The sequence below is a fragment of the Octopus bimaculoides genome, chromosome 4 (assembly GCF_001194135.2).
Source record: "Octopus bimaculoides isolate UCB-OBI-ISO-001 chromosome 4, ASM119413v2, whole genome shotgun sequence".
Lineage (NCBI taxonomy): Eukaryota > Metazoa > Mollusca > Cephalopoda > Octopoda > Octopodidae > Octopus > Octopus bimaculoides.
In genome coordinates this window covers 98,537,026-98,546,833 of record NC_068984.1, presented here as the reverse complement: position 1 = coordinate 98,546,833, position 9,808 = coordinate 98,537,026, and the positions used below count along the sequence as shown (strand labels likewise).

Genomic DNA, 9,808 nt, shown 5'->3' with positions numbered 1-9,808 from the left:
ATATATATATATATATATATATATATATATATATATATATAAAGGATATACTTTTCGTAATGAGATAAAAAGCCAAGGCTGAGTATAATATAGAACATTTATAAATCGAATGTCTTACAGCTGTTTCCAGGATATTTATTATATCCTTTCATCGGAGACAGTGTGAGAGGATTATTAAGCAATAGTTTAGTTGAGATAGGAAATATAGAGTGAATGTAGGGATATTGTATTTGTAATTTACAAACACAATATCCCTACATTCACTCTACATTTCCTATCTTAACTAAACTAACTATTGTTTAATAATCCTTTCACACTGTCTCCAATGAAGGGATATAATAAATATCCTGGAAACAGCTGTAAGACATTCGATTTATAAATGTTCTATATTATACTCAGCCTTGGTTTTTTTATCTCATTACAAAAAGTATATCCTATATTCACACACTGATTTATGACCTACATTGGACCCCTTATTCGCATAACTACCGAATCTGGAGCTTAACTGAGGTCTATCTATAGCACTTACTCAACATTACCTGAAACCTCTGGGTCTAATTGACACCACTATCGCTCATAACCTATATATATATATATATATATATAAAATCATCATCATCATCACCTCATTTAACATTCATGTTCCATACTGAGATGGGTTGGATAGGTCAATAAGATCTGAGGTGTCCAAGGTCTGTACCCTGCTCCCACATCCACTTTGGAATAATTCCTATAATTAGATGCCCTTCCTAATTCCAACAACTTTACGGTGTATGTTGGGTACTTTTATTATGCCACCAACACTATAATTACATTGCTATTAGATATGTACATATTGGTTTGCTTCACTTCATTTTCATTTTAAATGTAACATTTGATTATATAAGCTTCCTTTGATTATATAAGCTTCCTTTATATTGCATGTCTCCCATATGCATACTTATGAATATACACTATAGAAATGTATGATACAATGATGTGAAATCAATGTAAAATATGCTATCTCAAAAACAGTATATTTATATGTATATCATCATCACCAGCATCAGTTTAAATCTACTTTCCATGGTGGCAAGGGTTGGACAAGTTATCAAAGTCTGAGTAATTTCTTAATGAGATATACTACTTCTAAAGACTAGTGTTCTTGCATGTCATTTTAGTTGGTCTTTATGGCCAGGTGCACTTCCTATCACCAAGTGCTTTATAAAGTGTACTGGGTGCATTTTCTTGTGGCACTAAAAGTAGAGTGGCTGAATAGACTTCTCAGCAAGACTAGATTAAAAGAACTTCACAACTCATCATTGTCTGCTTATTTGCCAATCACTTTTCATGACACCAGTACTAGGAAGGTAGTGTTATTCACCATTCACCTGAAAAGGGAGAGTGGCAGGTTCTGTTGTTTAACCAGTGCCAGAGATACATGAAATGTCTTGCACATAGTAAATGTGGAAAATACACAGTAGCCTAAGGCACGTAGACCAAGGAGGGGAGTTTGAGAGGGAAATGAATAATTGAAAAGAGCATAAGATAGGTGTGTAAATGTATGTATGTATGTATGTGAAAATAGTTCATAACCTTTACTGTTTCCTCAAGAGTCAACAAACCTTAAGAAAATATTATAAGACAAAATCAATCTGAACAAAGAAAGAATATCTTTCAATTCATTTGTTCATCAGCAATAGTTTATTAGGAAATAAAATCATCTGACAAGTAATGAAAGAAATTGACAAAGCAGTCAAAATTTCTCAAAGAGGATCCATAGAAACTGGGACTGATAGTGAAAGCAAATTGTCGAACGAAAGGTAATCAGTTGTTTTAACAAAAGAGGTAATAGATATTGATTTCCAACAATAGCACAAGGTCAAATATTTGTAGTAGCAGGTGGGTAGCCAATTGAATCAGTCCCTAATCATGGCCGATATATTTATTTGATCAGCATCGGCATCATAACAGTTTCAGTCGACTATGGTAGAACATAGTAACTAAGTGATATAGAAGGATGAAGCACGATATAGTTAGACATTTTATTCCTGGCATACCACTGAGTTTATACCACTACACTGATTATATCTATTCACAGTAAATATCACTATGGTGATTATGTCTCCTCACTAACTTACCACCTCACTGAATGTACTTCTACAATATCACTACGATGAATATACCTCTCCATTCTATTCTCCTGCTCTTCTTCATTTTACCATACCACTCCATTCTACTACACTACTACATTCTAAAATTCCCCTTATCATACCACGATCTAGTGTCTTAATGACTTCATTCAGTTTTAGTAATTTTAGCATCTTTATGATAATAATAATAATAATAGTAATAATAATGATAAATGCTCTGATGCTGTACCAGGCAGGGGCTCTCATGGCTTCTTATCTTAACTGACTAGAAGTGTTATTATGTACATTGTTTTGTCTTGGTATAAAAGATAGGCTACAGCAAATATTCTGCTCAATACCACAGATTTGCTTGTCAGTTGCATGACCTTGACCAGTTGAGTATGTCCCTTAGTGGCTGACGATATGTGCATCTCTGATCATGAGCAGAAGTAGTGGAGGAGCATCATAGCCATGTGTTGAGAGGAATTACTTGGAGTCTGGCTAATTCACCTCTGGAAACATGCTTTGTTCATCATCCTTAAACAACCCTTATTCAGGAACCTTTTGAGTGGAATGGGCTACTCAATCTGAAGAAAATTCTAACTGAGCCCCACCTGCAAGGTAATGTGCTGTTTATCTTGATATGAGATCACCATGTCGCGCATATATGGTTGTGATGCATGTGCCTGGTGTACCCTTATTAGACAGGTAGTCATGATGGGTATGCTGAGCTTCGTATATTTTATCCCAGTGTCACTGTGATGGCATACACTGCTTTCTCACTCAATAATAATAATAATAATAATAATAATAATAATAATAATAATAATAATAATAATCCCTTCTACTATAGGCACAAAGCCTGAAATTTCAAGGGAGGAGACCAGTTGATTACAACGACCCAGTGTTTCACTGGTGCTTAATTTATTGACCCCCAAAAGGAAGAAAGGCAAAGTCAACCGCTGCAGAATTTCAACTCAGAGCATAAAGACAAACGAAATGCTGCTAAGTATTTTGCTTTGTGTGCAAACAATTCACACAGAATGTGAAGCTATTTTGATTGTTTCTGCTTCCACTTTGGCTATCCTTAGAGCTATGACCAGTGGCACAATGAAACAGTGGCAGCAGAAGTGGCAGCGGTAGTAGTAGCAACAACAAGCATGAATTCACTTTAACCCTTCAGCATTTAAACCAGCCATATCCAGCCAACATAATCTTCAAACTGGCCAGATCTGACCTCCTATACTTACCCTGTGATATTATTCTATAAATAAACAATCATGTCATTGAAATTTCAAAGCTACAAGGTAATGCATGATTAATTAAAATCAATGTGAATGAATAAGTATTACATTTGACACAGAAATCTGAATACTTAAGGGTTAAGGGCCAGATGTTCTGCTGTCTCTGGTACAGTCTGCCAACTTTTTTCTTTTCTTCTTCTGGATAAAAGAACACCAAGCGACCTTTACTACTACACATAAAGCACCAAGGCCATATTTCCTCCACTACCTCTTCACTCCCCAATGGGGTAATGCTCCAGAATCACCCTATGGTCCTTTGGCAGTCATCAGGATCTGGAGTTCTGTACAATTCCCACCCAACCATATATTATTGCAGATCACTCATTCCAAATATTCCTGCACTGAGCTATAAAGGTGACAGCATTTCAAGTGTCAGTGATAATGCTATGTCACTTTCCTTCTAAGTATTTTCTTAAGTAAATCCTTAGACAAGGAGGCGCACACTTTTGTGGTACGTCTCTAATATGCTTTTCTTTTGCCCAGAGCTGGCTAACATCTTATTCTAGTTCACATTGCCTGCAAAAATAGGCTGTTGTTGATGGTGGTGATAGTGCTTTTATTGCTGTCATTTAATTTGTTTTATCCACTTTTCCATTCTGTGTTTCTCAAATTAAAACTACTTTTGTTTTCATGTCTATTAATGTGCTTGTAACAGTCATTTTTACCAGTTTTTTTTAACCATTTCTGTATCTAAAAATATTTCATTGGGACTAGTTCATTACTGTCATAACTGCAAAGGTGGCCATATTAAGCTACTAATAAACAAAACAAAATGGATATTTGTGAAAGATGTGTATACGTACAATTCTTTTAAACTTCAACAATGAGATGGACTTTTGAATTTTCTGAAGCTCTTTGTTGGTAAAAAAAAAAAAAAATTCCCTCAATAACCCTGGAAGTTTTTCCCTCTTAAGTAGAACTCTGTAAATGCATATGTTGAAGGCAAATAACAGAAACAACAATAATTGAAAAACCGAGGCAGAAATTTAGAGAATCAGAGACCCTAGAGACAGTTAATTTGAGGACAGTGAATTGAATCAAAGTTAAAGAAAAACATCAACAGTGAACTGTAATTGATATGATTACCCGTGAAAACATGAAAGATCCCAAGGCATTGATAGTAGCAGAGGTTAATATAGTTGCAGACTAGTTGGAGAAAAAAAAGAGGAGAAAAAAACCAACAGATACCTTGGTGGAAAAGGTGCATATTAATGAAGATTAGCAGCCTTAGGGAAAAAGAATATAAGTAAACTGGATAAATGCAAGCAGAGTCAATTTAAGAAAGAAGAGAAAGGTAAATTATAGGAAATGTATCTCAAAAGGGAAAAATCACAAAATACAAGGGGAAAATATCCTGATATATGCGAAATATCCTTTTACAATCAAACCAGCCATACTTATTTGATATTCTTGAAGGAAATGAGAGAAATGATAACATAAGACTGAATGTTGAATAAAATAAGCTGTCTGGAGGATAAACTCAGGAAAAAACGCCAAACACAATAATAAAACAGAGTGAATAAAGCAAGTGGAAAATTACACTAAAAATGTTGAGGTGCAGAAATGTTAATCATCATGAAAGTAAATATTCAAAAGCAGTTTAAAATAAAGGTGGGAATGTGGAAAGTAACAAGAACAGACTGTGTTCATGGTTATGAACTGAACGAGATTATGAGTCTTCATGAAACCATAGTGATAGGAGTAAATGAATGTGTAACTAAAAGTGAAGCACAATGTGCTTAACTAAAGAAAGAACTTGTCTAATACTGAAAGACAAATTACTGACCAATTACATGTGTACCAATTATGAGGGGGTGCTGAAAAGTTCCTGGCTTTAAAGGTATTGCAAAAGGCCTGGCTGGAGGCCCAACATTCCGAGTTCTTTTACAGGGCTTAGAAAAACTGAAGGACCACTGTAATAAGTGTGTGGAATATGTTGAGAGAGGAATATGTTGAATAAAATCATAATTAACTGATCCTCCTGTGTTTTTTCTTTTACCCAAAGCCAGGAAATTTTCAGGATAACTGTAAAACTAAACCAACACATATATGAGGGACAGCTAATGTCTAATGAATAAAAAAGTTTGTGGCAAAAATAGTATAGGAATGAATGACCAATTAATGATTAACAAGAATTTCTAGAAGAATTGCAAAGATTGGCAAATCTATGCATTCTGAGGATCAATCATTGAAAAGTATGTGACTTGCTTCCACATTCATGGATCTAGCTGTGATATCAAAAAATGTTTGGTGTCTATTATAAGATACAATACAATGTAGAATAGTTAATATCAGAAGGGGGGAAAAATGAGTAGACATACTGATCAGAAGAGGAATCTTTCAAGGTAAGAACTTCTCTCCTATCTTATGTAATTGCACTCATCCCTTTGTCAATTATACTAAACACAAAGCTGCTTACTGGTAATGATTAAAGAGAAAATAAATCATCTCCTCTTTACGATGGTATAAAGTTTTATGGTGCAGACAATACCAACAGAAATCCACAGTGAAAACTGTAAGAATATTTAGTTACAATGTTCAGATGACTTACAGAATTGAGAAACGTGCTAAAATAGAAATGAAATACTGAAAATCCATAAAAAGCATTGGAATAGATTTACCTGATGATAAGCATATAAAATCATTACTGATAAAAGAAACATGAATAACTGGGAATACTGGAAAATGACAAAATCAAAAGTATAGAAATGAAGGAAGCCTTAAAGAATATTTTTGCTGAAAGAAGATTTTAAAATCCAAATTGAATGGGAAACATCATACGAATAATCTTCTTGAGAGTAGTATCACTAATAAGATATGAAGCAGGAAGTAGTGAATAGAGGAAGAATGAGTTGAAGGATATCAACAGGAAAGGAAGGATGCAGCTCACAATACAGAAAATTGTACATCTCCAATATGATGCAGAGAGGTGCCAGAAAAGAGATGAAGGAAGAGTATTAATGAGTGTTGAAGAAATAGTAGAACTAGAGAAAAAAAATCTAGGTTTTTGCCTTAAAACAAAACAAGAAAAAAACATTTCTTAAGGCAGTAATAAATAAAAAAACTATTTACAGAATTTGTGGAACCTAAAGACAGAAAGCAGGAAAATTTGAAAAAGACAAAAATCAAACTTTGAAGGAAATAAACTTCACTTAGTGTTTTCCCAAAACACAAGAGAGATAAGGGAGGGCAAAGACAGCATTGGCTATAGTTAAAAATACAAAAAAAAAAGTATTGGAATAAGAGCAAAGAAATAATTTTGGTAGCAGAGAAACAGGCTCTTAGGATCAAATGGATCAAGAAGATGAAAAATCAGAAGAACTATTCAACTACATGTAGAATATGTGATGACTCAGATGGGACTATAGCTCACATTGTACCAGAATGAACACAGCACAGAATGAATACAAAAAGTGTTGGATATGATTGCTGAAATATTTCAATGGAATTTTTGTAAGAAATTTGATTTTCTGAGTGCAGAAATGAGTAATAAACTTTTTATGGGAATAGAAACGAAATTCCTCAAAAATGATAAAGAAATGTTGCTATGAGACTTTCCTTATACAAACTGAATGAAGAAAACACAGTAGACCAGATACTGGAGTTATTGATAAGAAGAAATTATGTATTACAAACTATATCCATGTGATATAGAATAAAATGAAAAGTAGGGAAAGACAATGTATTGCATTATATCAACTTGAAACACGGAATCCACAGATGCTGGAACTGAGAAATTAACTAGGTTAAAAAACACTGGGGAAAAATGACAAAGTATTTTAAGGCAATTTTTGAAAAATTTCATCTTAATCTGGAAGTACCTACCATCTAGAAAACATGTATACTAGGTTCAGCAGGAATTATTAAGAAAGTCTTCATTACAAAGAACAGATATGAAGAGCAGAAAAAACATTTATATAGAAGGGAGAAAATACTCATCATACTAGAGCACTCGTTGTGGCTTGATACAAAGCATAATTAAACCAGACACAACACCAATCCTATGAAACAACAGAGAAAAATAATAATAGTAATGATTTCAAATTTTGGCACAAGGCCAGAAATTTTATGAAAGAGGTAAGTCGATTACATCAATCCCAGTTTTAAACTGGTATTTATTTTATCAACCCTGAAAGGATGAAAGCAAAGTCGACCTCAGTGGAATTTGAACTCAGGACATAAAGACAGAGGAAACGTTGCTAAGCATTTCACCCAGCATGCTAACAGTTCTGTCAGCTTGCCATTCTCAGGCTTGAAATGATCCAGAAGACGGCATTGTTGGGTATAGTTCACATTCTAAAGAGAGTATTGTCTCTTTGAGTCACAGGAGAAGGCACTACTTGAAACCTTTGGAAATTTGTTATTGCTTGCTTTCAAGTAAAGAACAACCGCAAATAGAACAGTGAGAATCAAAACAATAATAATAATAATAATAATAATAATAATAATGATTAGCCTTAAAAAAGCACCCCTAATATAAAAGGAAAAAGCATTATCCAAACACAATCAATGCCAGGCCTGCCAGACTGGATCCTGTGCCGGTGGCATGTAAAAAGCACCCACTACATGCTCGGAGTGGTTGGCATTAGGAAGGGTATCCAGCTGTAGAAAGATTACCAGATCAGATAGGAGCTTGGTGCAGCTGCTGGCTTTCCAGACCTCTGTCAAACCATCCAACCCATGCCAGCATAGAAAACAGACGTATGATGATGAGGATGAACCTTGGCAAAATTTAAACTCAAAATGGACGAAATGCTGCTAACCATTTTGTGTGGCATGCTAAGACTTCAGTCAGCTTGTCACCTTAATAATAATTATGATGATGATGATAATGATGATTTCTCTTATTTGCAGCAAGTCTTAAGAAGTGGGGGACATTACAAAACAGGTTAGAATTTGTGAGTAGGGGGTGTTTACACAAAACTGGATGGGGCAGGGAAGGCAAGGAAACAGAATTATACATATGTTTATATTTGTTTATTTGTTTTAGTCATTTGACTGTGGCCATGCTGGAGCACCGCCTTTAGTCGAGAAAATCACCCCAAGGACTTATTCTTTGTAAGCCTAGTACTTATTTTATTGGTCACTTTTGCTGAACTGCTAAGTTACAGGGGATGTAAATACACCAGCATTGGTTGTCAAGTGATGTTGGGGGAACAAACACACAGACATACATATATATATATATATATATATATACGACAGGTTTCTTTCTGTTTCCGTCTACCAAATCCAATCACAAAGCTTTGGTTGACCCGAGGCTATAGTAGAAGACACTTGCCCAAGGTGTCATGTAGTGGGACTGAACCAGAACCATGTGGTTGGTAAGTAAGCTACTTACCATATAGCCACTCCTGTGCATATAGTATACAAAATATATGGCTGATGCTATCTTCATGATACAGAATCTCCAACTAGCACCAATCAAGGAAACCTAATAAATCCAAGACCACCCTAACTGCCAATGACATGAATCTTTGCCCATAACTGCCAAGGACATGAATCTTTGCCCAACTATTGTTCTCCAAACTACAACTACATGCTTCAATTTTCCACTAGTGGAATTCATGCTACATATTTCCCCCAATGATTGTGACTCGTACTTATTTTACAAACCATAGAAATATTGGAGTATCAAAAAATAATGTAACATTTCTTGCAATGAGTTCAACTCTGCACAAAACATATCATAAATATATTTATCTAAAATATAATCGCCATCATTAGAAATAACGATGGTGATTATGTTTTGGATGAATATATGTATTTACATGCTTTATGCTTCTTTGAACTCATTACATGAGATTTCAGCACCCCTAATATAAAAGGAAAAGTGAGCTTTGGCAGGATTTATAGTTAATATGTAATGGGATGTAATTGTAGGTGGAGATGTGGTTGGGTTGTGAAGAGAGAGTTTACCTCACAATCACATGGTTCCATGTTCAATTCCACTCCTAGGAACTTTCAGCAAGATTCTTCTACAATAGTCTTGGGTTCACCAACCAACAGATTGTGCATTAAATTTTGTTGGTGGAAACTATGCAGAAACCTCTGTGTGTGTGTGTGTGTGTGTGTGTGTGTGTGTGTGCATATGGATGATAGTTAACATATTCACAAAAACCAGGTCTAAAGTTTGACTCATTGCACAGCATCTTGGGAAAGGGCATTTTACCATAATGTCAGGTTAATTCAAACTTTGTGAGTAGAAATGGTATAAAGTTACAAATTGTGATGGCAGGTTCATGATAGTTTATATCAAAGACTGAAGATTGCATACTGTGGAGAGTAGATATAATGGATCAAATTAACCACCTGCATATAAATATTACAGTTATTTATATGATCCTTAGAACTAAGGGCCCTAAGTAAATACCACAAGATATTTTTCAGATG

General features: G+C 34.7%; 1 protein-coding gene across 2 annotated transcripts in view; it reads right to left on the bottom strand.

Annotated features, from left to right (window-relative positions):
• LOC106871796 (kinesin-like protein KIF25) overlaps positions 1-9,808 on the bottom strand; it is a 505,449-nt gene that overhangs the window by 400,174 nt on the left and 95,467 nt on the right. The gene's annotated exons all lie outside the window — the stretch shown is intronic.